Below are 15,187 nucleotides of genomic sequence, written 5' to 3' on the forward strand. Positions count from 1 at the left end.
ATGATAAGATTATTACCAAGCATTCTTTCTATCCTAGCAATAGCTGAATTTGTTCTAGGAAATTTTGCCAATGTCTTCATAGCCCTGGTGAACAGCATTGACTGGGTCAAGAGCCAAAAGATCTCCCGCATGGATCGAATTCTCACTGCCCTGGTGGTCTCCAGGATTGGTTTGCTCTGGGTAATATTATTAAATTGGCATGCAACTGCATTTAATACAGCTTTGTATAGTGCGAAAGTAAGAATTATTGTTTATATTGCCTGGGTAGTAAGCAACCAGTTTAGCCTCTGGCTTGATGCTAACTTCAGCATACTTTATTTGCTCGACAGCCAATTTCTCCAGCCTTTTTTTTTTTTTTTTTTCACTTAAAATGGAAAGCTAAAAGAGTGGTTCTCATGATACTTTTGGGCACTTTGGTTTTCTTGGTTTGTCATGTTGCAGGAGTGAACACAGAGAAAGAAAAGCATATGAATGAATATGAAGGAAACATCACTTGGGTGAGCAACTTGGAGGATATTGTTCACCGTTCAAATAATACTGTATTCACAGTTGTGCATTTCATACCCTTTACCATGTCCCTGACAGCTTTTTTGCTGTTGACCTCTTCCCTGTGGGAAATTTAATTAGATGCAGCTCAGTGGCAAAAGATCCCAAGATCCGACAACTAAGGTTCATGTAAGAGCCGTGCAAAATGTGATCTCATTTCTTTTGCTGTTTGTTATTGACTTCCTGGCTCAAATCACCTCAGTGTGGAATTCTACTATCTGTAGAACAATTCATTTGGCATATTTTGTCAGGTTCTTGGATTTCTGTATTCTTTAAACCACTCATTTATCCTGATTTGGGTGAACAGGAAGCTAAGGCAGACTATTGTGAGATTTCTGTGGCAGCTGAGGTGCTGGCTAAAAGAAAGTGGGGAACTGTGTGCCTTCTGGAAGAAAAGAAACTGATGGAGTCTGTAACATTTTGTAGTTCCTGCTACATTTACTAATGTGTATAGAATTGGATATGGTATACTTAAAAAACTTTTACCTCAGCTCATCACAAATTATATATATGTGTGCATGTTCGTGAAAAATTCAAGAAAGATTATAAGATTTCCATAGTAATTCTTTTCATGTCAGTAATCTAATTTTACAAAATAGAGTAAGAAATTCCTCAGGATTAAGAAGCCATGTGTGTTTCACATACATATTTAATGTTAACATCTTATATTTAAAAATATCATAACTTACCTTTCTGCAGTTTTAAAGGCTGACAGCCCATCTCAGGAAATCATTCTTATTTTCTATTGTGAGTAGTACTATACATAGATATCAGGGTTTAGATTTTTGTTTCAAACTCCAGTCTTTGGGATGGTAAGAATATTTATTCTAAATCACATATTGAGGATGAATGTTTGGGATGGATATTATTCCATCATGAATTTTTTTTAAATTAATTAATTTATTTTTTCAAGTACATTTGTCTCTGCCTGCCTCCCACCACTTTCCCTTGCTGCCTCCCTTCCTCCCTCAACTCTTCCCCTTTGGTTTTGTCCATGAGTCCTTGCTATATGTTCCTTGACTTTCCCCTTCCCTTCCTTTTCTCTTGCCCCCTCTCCCTCCTTCCTTCTTGTCTCTGTTGGTTTCTTTTCCTTTCAGTGTTGCTGGTCTTATTTTCCTTGCATCTTTGTATTGTTGGTCAGGTTCCGCTTATAGGTGAGATGATATGGTATTTGTCTTTCGCCCCCTGGCTTATTTCGCTTAGCATAATGCTCTCGAGTTCCATCCATGCTGTCGCGAAGTTTAGTAGTTCTTTTTTTCTTTCTGCTGTGTAGTATTCCATTGTGTAAATGTACCATAGTTTTTTGATCCAATCATCTACTGATGGGCATTTAGGTTTCTTCCAACACTTGGCTATTGTAAATTGTGCTGCCATGAACATTGGGCTGCATAGGTTCTTTTGAATTGGCGTTTTGGAATTCTTAGGGTATAGTCCCAGCAGGGGAATCACTGGATCAAAAGGCAGTTCCATTTTCAGCTTTGTGAGGAAATTCCACACTGCTTTCCACAGTGGCTACACCAGTCTGCATTCCCACCAACAATGGACTAGGGTTCCCTTTTCTCCACAGCCTCGCCAGCCCCTGTTGTTTGTTGATCTGTTTATGATGGCCATTCTGACCGGTGTGAGGTGGTACCTCATGGTGGTTTTGATCTGCATTTCTCTGAGAGCTAGTGATGCTGAGCATCCTTTCAAATGCCTCTGGGCCCTCTGTATCTCCTCCTTGGAAAAGTGTCTGCCCAGGTCCTTTGCCTATTTTTTGATTGGATCGTTTGTCTTCTTGGAGTGGAGTTGAGTGAGTTCTTTATACATCTTGGAGATCAAACCTCTATCTGGTGTATCATTAGCAAATATATTCTCCCATATGGTTGGCTCCCTTTTCATTTTGCTGATGTTTTCTTTAGCCATGCAGAAACTTCTTATTTTGATGAGGTCCCACTTGTTTATTCTTTCCTTTATGTCCCTTGCTTTAGGAGACATATCAGTGAAAAAATTTCTGTGTGGGATATCTGAGTTTCCTGCCAATGTTCTCCTCTAGGACTTTGATGGTGTTGCGACTTATATTTAAGTCTTTTATCACTATCTTGAGTTTATTTTTGTGTATGGTGTCAGCTGATGATCCAATTTCAATTTTTTGCATGTACCTGCCCAGCTCTCCCAACACCATTTGTTGAAAAGGCTATTATTGCTCCATTTTATGCTTCTGCCCCCTTTGTCAAATATTAGATGCCCATATAGACCTGGGCTTATATCTGGGCTTTCTATTCTGTTCCACTGGTCTATGGGTCTGTTCTTGTGCCAGTACCAGATTGTTTTGAGTATAGTGGCTTTGTAGTAGAGTTTGATGTCCGGTATTGTGATCCCTCCTACTTTGTGTTTCTTTCTCAAAATTGCTGCGGCTATTCGAGGTCGTTTATGGTTCCATATAAGTTTTTGAAATGTCTGTTGTATTTCTGTGAAATATGTCATTGGTATCTTAATAGGGATTGTGTTGAATATAAAAATTGCTCTGGGTAGTATGGACATTTTGATGATATTAATTCTTCCAATTCATGAGCACGGTATATGCTTCCATTTATTTGTGTCTTCCTTAATTTTTTTCTTCAATGCTGTATAGTTTTCTGCATACAGGTCTTTTACCTCTTTGGTTAAATTTATTCCTAGGTACTTTATTTTTCTTCTTGCTATATCGAATGGTATTTTTTTTCCTGATTTTTTCTTCTTCTATTTCATTGCTGGTGTACAAAAATGCCTTTGATTTCTGAATATTGACTTTGTATCCTGATGTTTTGCCAAATTCACTTATTAGGTTGAGCAGTTTTTTGGTAGAGTTTACAGGGTTTTCTATGTACACTATCATGCCCTCTGCAAACAATGATAGCTTTACTTCCTCCTTTCCTATTTGGATGCCTTTTATTTCTTTTTCTGTGTCTAGGACTTCCAATAGGATGTTGAAAAGAAGCGGTGAAAGTGGACATCCTTGTTGTGTTCCTGCTCTTAGTGGGAAAGCTTTTAGTTTTTGCCCATTGAGTATGACGTTGGCTGTAGGTTTTTCATATATGGCCTTTATTACGTTGAGGAATGCCCCATTTATTCCCATTTTGCTGAGTGTTTTGATCATAAATGGGTGCTGTACCTTATCGGATGCTTTTTCTGCATCTATGGAGATGATCATGTGGTTTTTGTCTTTTCTTTTATTTATGTGATGTATTACGTTTATTGACTTGGGTATATAGAACCATCCCTGCGATGAATCCCACTTGATCATGGTGGATAATCTTTTGAATGTATTGCTGGATGCGGTTTGCCAATATTTTGTTAAGGATTTTAGCATCTGTGTTCATCAGCGAAATTGGCCTGTAGTGTTCTTTTTTTGTAGGGTCTTTATCTGGTTTTGGGATTAAAGTGATGCTGGCTTCATAGAAAGAGTCTGGGAGTCTTCCTTCCTCTTGGATTTTTTGGAATAGTCTGAGAAGGACAGGGGTTAGCTCTTCCTTAAATGTTTTGTAAAATTCTCCTGGGAAACCGTCCGGCCCTGGGCTTTTGTGTGCCGGGAGTTTCTTGATGACTGCTTCAATTTCCCCAGCTGTTATCGGTCTGTTCAAGCTTTCTGTTTCTTCCTCCTTCAGTGTTGGAAGATTATACTTTTCTAAAAATTTGTCCATTTCATCAAGGTTTTCAAATTTCTTGGCATATAATTGTTCATAGTAGTTTCTGATGATCATTTGTATTTCTGTGGTATCAGTTGTTATTTCTCCTCTTTCATTTCTGATATTATTAATTTGGGTCCTCTCCCTTTTTTCCTTGATGAGTCTGCTTAAAGGCTTGTCAATTTTATTTATCTTTTCAGAGAACCAGCTTCTGGATTGGTTGATCCTTTGAATTGTTCTTTTTGTCTCTATGTCATTCAGTTCTGCTCTAATCTTGACTATTTCCTTCCTTCTACTTGCTCTGGGATTTATTTGTTGTTGTTTCTCCAGTTCTTGAAGTTGTAGTGTTATGTCTTTTATTTGAAATGTTTCTATCTTTTTTAGGTAAGCCTGTATTGCTATGAACTTCCCTCTCAGGACCGCCTTTGCTGTGTCCCATAGGTTTTCGACAGTTGTCTGTTGATTTTCATTTGTTTCCAGAAATTTTTTGATTTCTTCTCTTATCTCATTATTGACCCATTCATTGTTTAATAGTGTACTGTTCAGTCTCCATGAGTTTGCAAGTTTTTGAAGTTTCTCTTTGAGGTTGATTTCCAGTTTCCATCATGAATTTTTATCATGGTTAATATAGAGCAATGAGAACTGTTAAGAAAGATGTCCATAATGAAATTAAAGAGTGACAAACATATTTAGAGTATTTTTATATACATGGACAGTCAGTAGTACTAGAGATTATTAGACTTACACGTAGTTGAAAGCTAAAAAAAAAAGTCAAGTTATGCAATGAGGATGAGGAAGAAAAGAAAATGAGCATGACTTTTTAATGCTGCTATGGTTCCGTATGGAGTTAGAAAAACCATTCATACAGTTTTTAAACTCAGAAGACCTTTATTGAAATTGGAAACTGATGTCAGCTTATTCATTTTATCCCTAAACCACATTCCAGTCTCTGAATTGACAGTCATCTTCTTTAGCTTGTGACCTAAAAATTCCTTTTAAACTTCACAGGTAGGGTCAAATCTTCCTATCTAAAAAACATGCTTGATATATGAATAGTAAAATATTACAGTACTTAAGTCAATGATCTTTCTGGATATATGAAATAATTACTTATGATGCCTATGTAATAATTATAAAAATGTCTTCAAGGTTTTTTTTTTATTAAAATCTTGTGGAGAATGATAAACTAGAAAGTGTGTTGACATAAATTTGGTAGCAATGTCGATTATAGGAATGAAATGTATTACCTTGTTCTACAACTGAATTTACTTGTCTGTATTATTCTTAGTATTAAGATATTTTAACAACATTATCTATATCTTAAAATAAATCTTTCCCATATCTGAATTTTTCATTGTTTTCATCAGCTGTCTGCCCCAGTAGAATATAAGCATCATAATGTGGGACAATGTCTATCCTGGTTCCTGCTGACTCCTCAGGGTGTAGAAGCCAGCCCATGGGATAGTTCATGAAAATGATATTCTAAAGACTAAATCAATGGATGAGTAAACTATATTAGGCCTGGAAAACCAATGGCAACAAAACCCATCACAAAATCTGCAGGTGGCTTAGATTTCCTAGTTTTGTTTCTTCACCCTGCAAATGTTTCTAAACAAATCTACACATGTTCAGTTCCAGTCCCTGCCTTCGACTGGGGAAATGGACTGCTATCACAAACAAGCTGCAAAACACAAAGTGACTCATACATAATCTGATTTTAGTATTGCTTTTCTAGCATCCTTGATGTGTCTGAAGAGCCTCTGTATGCAGTTATCCAGGAATCAGGCCGATGGCAAGCACATCATCTTGAATGTGGACCTTCCAAGGTTGCCTTGGAGCCATCACCTTTCCAGGCAGCAGGGAGGAGAAAGGTGTGTGGAGGAGCATGTGTGGGGAGATTTTGGGGGGATGGGCCTGTGAATGGTGCACATAGTTTCATTCACATGACATTGATCAGATTCAGTCACATTGCCACACCATCTGTTAAGGAAGGCTGAAAAATGCAATAACTGTATAGCCCAGAAAGAAGATGAAAATGCTGAATTGAGGACAGAGATGTTGGAGAGCATTTAGTAACATTTCAACTGAAAAGGCAACAAGTTATTGTAACAAGAGAGGTTCCTTTATTTGTAAGGGGTGACATTGCTTGTTCATATTACTTTTATAATTTGATATGCCCTTACATCAGTCTTCAATTTTTCTCTTCAGAAATTCAAAATAATTCAAGTTGCCACCAAATATTCCTGTCTTCATAAAATCATAACTGATTCCTCATTGTAGCATTTGTAGCTTCCTCATGTATATTCCCAGTATACTTTGTTTATAACTTCTTATTTAGCTTCTAAAATATTTCTTACCATTTATATTTAGTTATTTGTTCTTGGATTTGTGTGGCTTGGACTAAAAATAATTTCAATAAACAATTTCTACAAAAGCAATTATATCAACAAAACACTTGATATGTATAAAGATGTTATTGATGAGTACCAAATAGTGACTGAATTATATAAATTTTTCTTGGCAATTACTATTCAAAATTTAAAATATTTGCATTTAAATGCATGGCTCAGGGAGATGAAAGTGCAAAGTGGTGGAAAATAATCTCTCTCATATTTACATGTTTACATGCTTGCCTTCACTCTTTTAGTCAATGGCACAAATGGAAATTTGCAGCTGGTGTGAAGATAAGTGGACATCATTTGCATTCATTCTGGAAATTATATGGTAGCTGAGAGTAAGTAATATGATAGGTATTCATGACATGTTGTGTCCCCTAACAGAATTGTTTCTTTAGCACTGGATTTACAACATAAATAGAATGATCATTCTTTTATGAAGATCTCTGGAATCACATCACAATGCAGAATTTGGTTGTACTTTCTAGAATTGTGATGACAATATTTATAGAAGGCAGAATTGATGGATGTCCATTTGCAACTGTTTTGCTATAAAGCTGTCAGTGAGACACAGCATCAGAAACTTTCTTACACAGATGTCAGTTGGCATAAATGTCTCCTTCCTAGTAGTGGCAGCAGGGGAACTCATCATAGGAATGCTGGGCAATGTGTTCATTGGACTGGTGAACTGCATCACATGGGTCAAGGATGGGAGGGTTTCCTCAGCTGATTTCATCCTCACAAGCCTGGCTATGGTCAGAGTCATTCAACTCTGGGTAACACTGGTGGATTCATTCATAATGGGATTAGCTCCACATCTATATGCTACTGGTAAACTAGCAAAAGTGATCACTATTCTTTGGGGACTAACTAATCACTTAACTACCTGGTTAGCTACTTGCCTAAGCATTTTTTACTTCATTAAGATAGCCAATTTTTCCCACTTCTTTTTCAACTGGTTGAAATGGAGGGCCAACAGGGTGGTTCTTGAATTTTTTCTTGGGTCGTTCCTCTTATTGCCTGTTAACCTCTTAACACAAGATGCTCTTAGTGAGTTTTGGCTGAATTCCTACAGAGTTCATGAGAGAAATACGACTTTGCCTTTTGGTGTAAATAATGTGCTCTATCTTAACTGTGTTCTTCTTAGTTTGACTTATATTATTCCCTTCATCCTGTCCCTGAGCTCTTTGCTCCTTTTATTTCTGTCCTTGGAGAGACACACCAAAAATTTGCAGCTCAACCTGATGGGATCCAGAGACTCCAGCACAGTGGCCCATAGAAAGGCCATGAAAATGGTGACAACCTTCCTCCTCCTCTTCATCATTTACTTTATTTCCACTCTAGCAGGAAGTTGGGTCTTTATTAAAATACAGAGAGAAGAGGCCATGATGCTTCTCATGGTGATTTCAAATCTATTTCCCTTAGGCCACTCTTTCTTGATAATTTTAGGAAACAACAAGCTAAGACTTATCTTCAGAAGACTACTGTGGCATCTTATTGTCTGAGAAAAGCAAAACCACTTAATTTATAGACAGAATTTGAAAGAACTTTCTGAATTCTATGGTAAAATACCTCAATAAACAAGCTTGTAGGTTCCCTTTCAATTTTAACATTTCTCTTCATCAGGTTCTCTCAAGTTTTGTCAAATAGTACTAAAATTTCCCTTACTGCATGCTTTTGAGTATGATATTTTCTCAAAGTGATAGGACATAATATTAGATGAAGGGAAATGTCTCTGCTATAAAAATACATTTCTGGTAAGAAAAGACAATTTGAGACATGAAGAAGAATGGTTATAAAACTGTATAATGAAATATTTATAAATGTATAAAAATATACAATGCAATATGAATTATGAAATTACATTCACAGAAAGGGAAAAAGTAATGCAAATTTTTCTAAGTAAGGATAAATTTGAAATGAGAGCTGAAAAAGCATTGTAAAATGTTAAGTGTAATAATAATTTACATAAATATAAAAGTGTAATTTTTAGTATAATGTTTGAAATGATCTGAAACAATGGGAATTTTCATACTATTTTTTTGGAACATGGTGAATTGGTAAGAAAACTTTGTCCAACAGGATGGCATTTCTTTGATTAAAGTGACTTTCTGTATCCTAAGACCCATTAATTTTACTAGTAATTTTTATACTAGAGAATTTTTGGTATATGTGCATGAGGATATATACAAAAATGTACACGTTCTACTGTTCTTAATGGCTGAAATTGGTAAGTTGTATAAATGCCTATCATTTATGAAATGGAGAAATAAACTCTGACATAGAACACAAAAATTAAAATGAACAAATTAGATCTGTAAATTTCTAAATTTCTTTTTTCTTTTTTTTTTAAATTAATTTATTTACTTTTTAAATACATTTGTCTCTGCCTTCCCCCCCCTCTTTCCCTTGCCCCCTCCCACCTTCCCTCCCTCAGCTCTTCCCCTTTGGTTTTGTCCATGAGTCCTTGAAAAAAAACAATAAGACAAACATAGAAAGGTAAAATTGTTAAAGCAAAATACATATTTGGTGTAATGTTTGGATATGTTTGTGTATATGTAGTGCTACTTTGACTAAATAAAATAACCAAGACTAATGACAGTAGCAGGGCTTGCAAATAGGCAGTTGAGAGAATTTTGCTTGCTAATAATGTTATTAAAATATGAATGAAAATTTGTATACTGTATTTTTATAAAGAATGTATGTACATGCCCATATGAATATACTATAAAAGCACAGTACTACTTGTTTCAGTTCACTTTTGTCATAATTTTTAAAATGTAGTACAAACTAGCAAATAAATTGTCAGACATATTTTGTTTTTAAGTTACCCTTGATGAAGTTTTAGGTGAAGTTGTTCTTTCAAGATAGTCCTGATGCTGAGAGTGATGTAGGTATCATAAGGTCATGGAGAAGACCAGAAGTATTCTTACATTACAGTGATCTCTGCCACTTAGAATCCTGGATGAAGTCACAACTCTTCAAGATCTTCCATTTTGCTGCCATCACAATCATCACCATCATCATCAATCTCCCTTTAATGATTCATTTTTCAAATGATTACATACATAAGTGGACAATATCTAAACTTTCCTCAAGATCATTGTGGGTAACCTACCTTAGTGAATAACAAAGTTCAAGTTAAGCTGAAACTTAATGAAATGGAGTGTCTTCATTCTTGATATATTACTTGACAAAATTATTTATGGATGACCTTATAATTACAGAATTAAGCTACAGAGCCCCATTTCTTACATCATAGTGTAAATGTAAAAGGGCTCCTGAAAAAAAATAAGTTATGGAACAGCATGTTGCTCCAAGATTGATATATTTATATTGCCATGTAAGAAAAGCTCATCACATTACATCCATTACCAGTTTCTTTCAACATTGTGAAGTGTATCTAGACCATCATTATATCTGTTCTGTGACTGAAGTTGGGGAAAAGAAAGTCACTGTTACCATTTTGTTTTTGACACTAATAAAAATGCAAAAGCTTTCTTTAAGAGGTTGGTGTTATGAGTATTTTATTCAGTTTCCCCATAGAAGATGATTTATAGAAGGAGAAAAGTTTGTTTTTAATATGAGTAATAGAACACGGTAATACAAAGAGACCACCTAAAAGAGTGGTGTTCAATTTCTTCTTGGTAGTGAAGACCAGTTACACCACCCAGCCTGTTAATGTAGAGGATAAAAAGTCCATAGTGGTTGGAAGGTTGTCTTAAATGCTAAATCAATCTAATTATTCTTATGTCTCCTGTTAGAAGTGTTCCTCCCTTTGTACAATGACCTCCAGGCCTGCAGAACATAAGGTTCGGGGAAGAGGAAGCAGAAATCTTGATATTGGGTTCCTAGGGGTAATAGTGAGTAGTGACGCTCCCATTTCTAGCCCTTGTTTCCTGCACATGTGAATCCTGGCTGCTGGGGACGCAGCGCCATTACTGGATGCTGATTCCAAGCACATGCAACCTTCTGCAGAACTTTGCTACAGCCCTGCCAGATACTGCTGCCTAATGGGCACTGTAACTTAGTTTTCAAAGGCCATCTTATCATTCTGTCAAGCCAGCTACTTCAGGATGGTGGGGAACATGGGACAATGAGTGAATTCCATGACTATGGGAGCATTGCTTTACTTCTCTTGCTGAGAGATTGGTTTCTTGATCAGAAACAATGTTGTAAATGTCTTCAAGATCTGTTTTTATTAAAATCTTGTGGAAATGATAAAATATAAATGGGTTGATATAGATTCAGTAGCAAGGTCTATTATAAGAAAGAAGTATATAACCTTGTCCAACAACTGAATTTACCTATCTATAGCATTCTTAGTATTAAGAAATTTAACATTATCTATCCACATCTGATTTTTTCATTTTTTAAATCATCTGTCTGTCCCATTAGAATATTAGCATCATAAAGTGGGATGATGTTTATCCTGTTTACTACTGAGTCTTTAGGACATAGAAGCTAGCCCATGAGATAGTTCATGAAAAAAATATTCTGAAGACTAAATCAATGGGTGAATAAACTATATTAGGTCTGGAAAACCAATGATCCCACTGCTGGAGTAGACCCTAAGAATCCTGAAACAAGGATTCAAAAGAACTTATACATTCCCATGTTCATAGCAGCATTATTTATAGTAGTCAAATGCTGTAAACAGCCTAAGTGCCCATCAGTAAATTTTTGGATGAAAAAACTGGTATATTTACACAAGGAATAATATATAGCAGAAAGAAAGATCTCTGACTCTTCGTGACAGCATGGACGGTACTTGAGTGTATTATACTAAGTGAAATAAGCCAGACAGTGAAAGACAAATATGATATAATCTCACCTATAAGTACAGACTAATGAACAACAACAACAACAACAACAACAAAAAGAGCAAATAGAACTAGAGACATGGAAATAAGGAACAAATTCACAGTGACTAAAGATGTGGAGGGATAGGGAAAATGGGAGGGAGGGGGAGAAAAGGGGAAGGGTCTGGTCAAGGAACTTATATGAAGGACCCATGGTAATGGACAACTGGGTGGGGATTGACTGAGGGAGAAGGACATGGGCAGTGTAGGGGAGAGCGACGAGGGTAATAACTGGGTCTACTGTAATTGAACAACAATAAAAAAATAAAGTTTCTAAAATGAAAAAATAAAAATGAATAATACTCCGTTTTCAGAAAAACCCCCAAAACCAACGGCAACAAAACTCATCACAAAATCTGTAGGTGGCCTAAATTTTTTGGTTCTGTTTCTTCACCCTCCAAATGCATCTGAATAAATCTACCCATGCTCAGTTCCAATCACTGTCTAAGAGTGGGGAAAGGAACTTTTGTAACAAATAGGCTCCAAAACATAAAGTGATCCAAACATAATCTGAATATGGTATTGCTTTTCTAACAGTCCTGATGTATCTGAGGAACCTCTGTACACAGTTACCCAGGGAATCAGGCTAATGGCAAGCACATCGTCTTGAATATGGAGCTTCCAGGGTTGCCTTGGAGTCATCGCCATTCCAGACAGCAGGGAGGAGAAAGATGTATGGAGAAGCATGAGTGGGGAGGTTTTAGGGGGTCAGGCTTATAAATGGTGCACATAATTTTCACTCACAAGACATTGATCAGATTCAATCACATTACCACACCTCTGTTAAGAGAGGCTGAAAAATAGAGTAACTGTATAGCTCAGAAAGTAGATGAAACATTGATTTAGGACAGAGATGTTAGAACATGCTTAGAAACATTTCATTTGAAAAACCAAGTGCCCTGGCTGGTGTGGCTCAGTGGATTGAATGCCATCCTGCGAACCAAAGGGGGCTGGTTTTGATTCCAAGTCAAGTCACATGCCTGGGTCGCTGGCCGTGTCTCCAGTAGTGGGTGCTTGAGAGGCAACCACACATTGATGTTTCTCTTCCTCTCTTTCTCCCTCCCTCCTTCTCTGTCTAAAAATAATAATAATTAAAATCTTTTCTTAAAAAAGCCAACAAATTATTTTAAAACAAAAGATATTCACTGTTAAGTAAGTTGCCATAGCTTGTTCATGCCATTTTGATAATTTGACATGCCCTTATATCAGTGTTGAATTTGTTTCTCTCTTTCTTCATAAATTCTAAATAAGTCAAGTTCCCACTAAATAATCCTGTTTTCATAAAACTATAATTGATTTTGCACTGTTGCATTTGTTTTCTCCTCATATATATTCCCAGTATATTTTACCTATAACTTCAGATTTCGCATACACAATAATTTCTTACTATTATATTTAGTTATTTTTCCTAAGACCTGTGTGTGTTGTCTTTGAATTAGAAATAATTGTTATAAATTGTTTCTATAAATCAAATTGCATCAGCAAAAATATTTGATATGCAGAAGGATCTTAAATGAGTAACAAGTAATGACAGAGTTATATAAAATTTCTTTTTCTTAGCAATTACTATTCAATATTTACAATATTTGCACCTCAGGGAGATTGCAGGTACCAAGTGAAAAAAAATCTCACTGACATTTGCATGTTTATATTCTTGATTTCACTGTTTTAGTCAGTGGCACAAATGGAAATTTGCAGCTGGTGCCTAGATAAGTGGACATCATTTGTCTTTACCTTAGTAATTATATAGTAGGTGATGGTAAGTAATATGATAGGTATTCACGAATCATTGCATTTTTTATTTTTAGTACATTTTATTGATTATGCTATTACAGTTGTCCCAATTTTTCCTTCTTTGGTGCCCTCCACCCAGTATTCCCCTTACCTCCAACATTTCCCCCTTTAGTTCATGATTATTCATCGTGCATATAAGTTCTTTGGTTTCTTCATTTCCTATGCTATTCTTAACCTCAGCCTGTCTATTTTGAACTGACCAATTATACTTCTTAATCCCTGTACCTCTTCCCCCATTATCCCACTTCCTCCTTCAAGTTGATAACCCTCCAAATGGTCTCCGTGTCTATGATTCTGTTTCTGTTCTAGTTGTTTGCTTTGTTTTTGTTTTTTATTAAGTTGTTGATAGTTGTGAGTTTGTTATTATTTTACTGCTCATAGTTTTGACTTTCTTTTTCTTAAATAAATCCTTTTAACATTTCATGTAACAATGCCTTGATGATGATGAACGCCTTTAGCTTTACCTTTTCTAGGGAGCACATTATCTACCCTTCCATTCTAAATGACAGCTTTGCTAGACAGAGTAATCTTGGTTGTAGGCCCTTGCATTTCATACCTTTGAACACTTCTTGCCTGTACCTTCTTGACATAATGGTTCTTTTGAAAAATCAGCTGACAGTCTTATAGAAACTCCCCTGTAGGTAACTAACTGCTTTTCTCTTGCTTCTTTTAAGATTTCCTCTTTACCTTTAACCTTTGGCATTTTAATTATGATATGTCTTGGATTGGGACTGTTTGCATCCATTGTTTTTTTGGATACTCTCTGCTCCTTGGACATGCTTACTTATTTCCTTCACCAAATTAGGGAAGTTTTATTTCATGATTTTTTTGTAATGATTTCCAATTTCTTGCTCTTTCTCTTCTTCTGGCACCTGTATGATGAGGATGTTGGAATGCTTAAAGTTGTCCTTGTGGCTGCTTACACTATCTTTGTTTCTGTTGGAATCTTTTTTTCTTCTTGTTCTTATTGGTTGTTTATTTATTCCTTATGTTCCAAATCATTGATTTGGTTTTCAGCTTCTTCCACTCTACTGTTGCTTCCTTGTAAATTGCTCTTTATTTCAATTACTGTATAGTTTGTTTGTGATGGGATTTTTTTGCACTGTTGAGGTCCTCACCAAGTTCCTTGAACATCCTTATAACCAGTGTTTTGAACTCTGCATGTGATAGATTGTTTATCTCCATTTTGTTTAGTTCTTTTTCTGTGGTTATGATTTGTTCTCTCACATGGGCCATGTTTCTTTGTCTCCTTGTTTTGTCAGCCTCCCTGTCTTTGTATCTACATATTAGGTTGTCTTGGTAGAGTGGCCTAATGTAGAAGGTGTCCTTCAGGGTCTGGTGGCACATCCTCCCTAGTCCCAAGCTGAAGTGCTCTTTTTGTGTGGTTCAGTACACTCTCCTCTTGGTGTTGAGTCTTGCTTGTTGTTGGCAGGTCAATGGGAGGTGTTTACTCAGGCTAGTCAGCAGCAAGGATTGGCTGTGACCACTGACCACAAAGGTCCGATTTCTGTGGAGGATCAGCTGGGCAGGGGCATGGTGATGGTGCTCAGATGTGGTCTGTGGCTGTCTATTGGTTGTGCTAGTCCTGGGGTTTCCCAAGTGGTACAGGCCCATGTCACTCCCCACCTGTGTTTTGCCTGGGGCAACCATGTCTGAGCTGTAAAGCAAACTGAGAGGGTTGCCACTTGTGCTGAGCTCGATGATTTGCAGGCAAAACTATTCTGTGAATCTAGGCTGTGTGCTGCTAGTGCTGGGCCTGGGGCTACTTAGTAAGAAGTATGTAGACTGGGGATTCACTAGGGTGGTTATTGCTTTTTTGAAAAGATTTAGGAAGTTGTGAAGCATAAGCCAAAACTAACCATTTATATGGAAAAGCCACTGTTAACAGCTGTAAGTTGAGTGGGATGGAGCCTTTGGGGGATGTCCAGGGTGGAGCAAACTG

At 36.6% G+C, this 15,187-nt stretch overlaps 1 pseudogene; it reads left to right on the plus strand.

The window, feature by feature from the left end:
• LOC129084602 (putative taste receptor type 2 member 33) lies at positions 1-950 on the plus strand (annotated as a pseudogene).
• The last annotated feature ends 14,237 nt before the right edge of the window (positions 951-15,187 follow it).

This window comes from Pteronotus mesoamericanus, unplaced genomic scaffold, assembly GCF_021234165.1.
Source record: "Pteronotus mesoamericanus isolate MK-2021 breed Mesoamerican mustached bat unplaced genomic scaffold, CSHL_Meso_final scaffold_21, whole genome shotgun sequence".
Lineage (NCBI taxonomy): Eukaryota > Metazoa > Chordata > Mammalia > Chiroptera > Mormoopidae > Pteronotus > Pteronotus mesoamericanus.